This window comes from Mus pahari, chromosome 8, assembly GCF_900095145.1.
Source record: "Mus pahari chromosome 8, PAHARI_EIJ_v1.1, whole genome shotgun sequence".
NCBI lineage: Eukaryota > Metazoa > Chordata > Mammalia > Rodentia > Muridae > Mus > Mus pahari.
The window spans coordinates 47,346,122-47,349,913 of NC_034597.1; positions in this window are offsets into that span (position 1 = coordinate 47,346,122).

The following is a 3,792-nucleotide window of genomic DNA, read 5'->3' on the forward strand; positions in this document are numbered from 1 at the left end:
TAAATTTTGTCTCTGTACCTATATCCTTTCATGGGTATTTTGTTCCTTATTCTAAGGAGGAATGAAGTATCCACACAATGGTCATCCTTCTTGGTTTTCCTGTGTTTTGCAAAATGTATCTTGGGTACTCTAAGTTTCTGGGCTAATATCGAATTCTTATTTTCATAGGAATTAAAATGGTAAAATGAAGGAGCTGTATTCACATGTGTCAACTGAAGTAAATCTCAAACATCGATCACCGATTAGTTTCTCTGGAGGAAATTTCATAAATAATAGACTAAAAATTTTAACAATGTATTTGAAATGCAGAATGAGGACAGCCTTCTTTAAAATGCAGTTATTTTAAAATATCAAGTGAAAGTGAGGTTTCTGAAGGCTTAGCATGGGGTAAGCCACCTTTTAAACACTAATGAAGATAGATAGATAGATAGATAGATAGATAGATAGATAGATAGATAGATAGATAGTTGGATAGATAGATAATAGATAGATAGATAGATAGATAGTAGATATGGCTTTGTACTATGTATGTGCCTGGGGTTCTTAGAGGTCAGAAGAGGTTATGAACCCATGCAACTGGAGTTACAAATGGTTGTTAGCTGGCATGTACATGCTGGGAATTGAACTCTGGTCCTCTGGAAGAGCAACCAGTGCTCTTAACTGCTTAGTCATCTCTCCTGCTGCCCTCCTCCTATTTTTAAGTTGGAAAGCAAACAAAATGAAAGGCAACAGAGTCCCCCACAATGCTTTGCTGTGTAATAGCCTCACTTCTCATAGCTACTGTTCACATGGCCTATAACCCTGAGCAACAGCTGTTCTGTTCTGTCCCCCAGCCCCCATTATTGACTGTGTCTCTCAGAACAACACAGAAATACGACATAGTGAGGACAGTCAGTGCCAGAGTCCTGGGGCTAGCAGATGGACTGTGGCCATGGAGATCATCTTTTCTTCCTTCTCCAGCAGCCATCCCTTTGGACATCCCCCTAGTGGCCCCCCAGGCAAGATCTACTTCTCTTTCTCGTCTTGTTAGCCATGACCTTTCTCCACAGGGCTCCATCTCAGAGGCCTTCTGAGTGTCCAAGATGTATTGAAACTTTGTGGGAAATTGCCACAGGAGTTGAATATTAGCTTACTTCACCCTTTCTTTTCCATGCCTCTTAGGCCTAACATGGGATACTTTGCCTGGAAAACCCCATGAGTTTCCACGGAAATATAGGGGATCAGATGATTTTCATCCTCATATCTAGAATTATCCTTTCCCTGTACTTTCCCTATATCACTGTTGCTAAGCATTTAAAGTAGGGTATCTCAGAAGCCTTGCAAATTCTGCGTAACTCATTGCCTATGTCTATATCTCCCATCCCTTCCTTTGCCTGATCTCTCTCTGATCTCTCTCTCTCTCTCTCTCTCTCTCTCTCTCTCTCTCTCTCTCTCTCTCTCTTTGCCTTTCACTTTCCTCATGCCAGTTACCAGTTGCCAGAGTCAAATTCTCAATTTTATCTGATTGTTTGACTCTTTAAAAGTTAGTTAATAAGGAGATGGCTTGGTGGCTAAGAGCACTTGTTGCTCTTGCAGAAGATCCAGGTTCAGATCCCAGAACCCACATGGTGGCTCACAAACATCCCTAACTCTAGGTCCAGGGACCCAGTGCCCTCTTCTGATCTTCACAGATCACAGGCACTTCTAGGAAAAAGAAAAGCTCTGGGCCCTCTCATTATAGCCTGCACCTCAACAGAAACAGGGTGCCTAAGTCAAGCATGTGGCTAGCTCTCATTTATAATGTCAGCATTCTAAAAAGCTGTTAGTAGCTTTCAATTTCCTACAAATACAAGAAAGTAAAACTTTCTTAGGTGCCAAAAGGGTGTGAGTGTGTGTGTGTGTGTGTGTGTGTGTGTGAGGGACAGGGGTGACTCAGAGGACTGAGTCTGAAACTGTCGTTGGCTCCCCATTTGGTCTTGGAGCCATGTAGGGTTACTTGTGGTCACTAGGAAATGTCACCTTTCTTCTCTCTAAGCTGCAGCAGTGTAGGCTGTGTGGTCATTCAGCTTGCCTGGAACTTGTTATCTGCCTTTGAGACTTAATGCACGTCCTACCACCTCTAGCAGCACTTCCTATGAATGTTTGAAGGATGTTTTACATATGAATTATTCTAACTTCTTTTATACAAATCAGGGAAGGGTGTGTGCCAAGTAAGCTTTTGATCTTGAGACCTTGCCACAGATGACAGAGGCTCAACCTGTCTCTGGGGTGTCACCTATGAAGCTTCCAGAAGAGAGGAGAATTCTGGGCCCTCTCGTTACAGCCCTCACCACAACAGGAACAGGGTGCCCAGGTCAAGCGTGTTGGCTGGCTCCCATTTATAACCTCAGCATTCAGAAGGCTGGGGCAGGAGGATTGCTTTGAGTTTGAGTTCAACTCCAGGCTGGGCTAAAAAGCTACAAAGTGAGACCTGTCACAAACAAGTAAAAGGGCATCTCGACTGGCATTAGAGGCCATGCTGCTGTCCAGCAAAAAGGCCGGGTCGCTATATATCTATATACCTATAGGAGATCAAGCTCAGAACTGGACGGGGAAATGAAGCAACTTCGAGATGGACAGACAGACCTTCCTGTCAGTCAGAAACCCAGGGTGCAGGTGCTAACTGGCGGTTAAACGAGAACCAGCCAGTCTTCATCCCACATCTGACATGTCTTATTAGTTTCCCAAATCAATGCAGATCCAGAAAAGTGTGCTTCAAAGGATGAAAGGCAAGCCCGTGTGTGGCAATATAGCTGCCGCCTTCCACATAGCCCTGCTCTTCACAGTAGACACAGCATGCTTTTCCCAAGATAGTTTCCTCTCCTCCCTCAGAAAACCATGCCAGCACACTGGCTGAGTTAGGACAGGGTACTTTCCTGAATTGTGCTGCTATTTTGTCGTAGTGGATATGCATATCACCTGGTGTCATGATCATGAATGACCTCCTTCCTGCTCACTTGTCCTGGTGTCTCCTGCCTTTCTCTCTGGTGAGGGTGAGTCGGTCTCTCTTAGGGTTCCTCACACTAGAGAAGCTCTGAGCTTAAACTCCTGGTTCTCAGATCGCCAGCTTGTCCTCCTCTTCACGGTTGATCCTTCTTTGTCTCTAATCAGTCTATGCTGAACCCCTTTTCGGGTGTCTTGGAGGAGCCCAGGGAGAGGGAAACATTCCTTGTCTTTCAGGGATGTTGGTTGGCCCTTCCCTAATGTCTCATGGTCTCCTAGGTCAGAATCAGGTTAGCAATGTCCCATATCCTCTTGGTTGTTCACGGTGTCACCTCAGTTTCTTCAGGCCTCTGTACCTTTTGATTGGACTGGTGTTCATGTTTCTCGAGTGTCTGACACATGAGGTACTTTTGAAATTGATCCAGAGAAATTCTTTTTTTTTTTTTTTTACTAAAAGAATAAAGATTTTTATTAAGCATTGTAAGTTGCATTCGATAGCCTCTGGATAAACCACACCACAATCCATCAACAGTCAATCAGACCCAACAGCAGATCATTCTTCACAATCCATGAGTTAGGGCAGAACTCCTTCAACTTACAGTAAGATCCTACTTAGCTCTTGTGGGCAGGGGCTGGGGAGTTACACCTCAGTTCTGATCACTAATGTGATGAAGAGCATCGGAAGTCGATGAAACGTAAGAAGTGATTCTGACTCAAAGTACATTGTTTGGAAACAGTAACAAAACATCAAAATGATAGAAGTATACCTGCTTCTACTAAATTCCTGATGGGAAACTTCTCAAGAACAAGCAATTTGTTTCCTGCTACAGA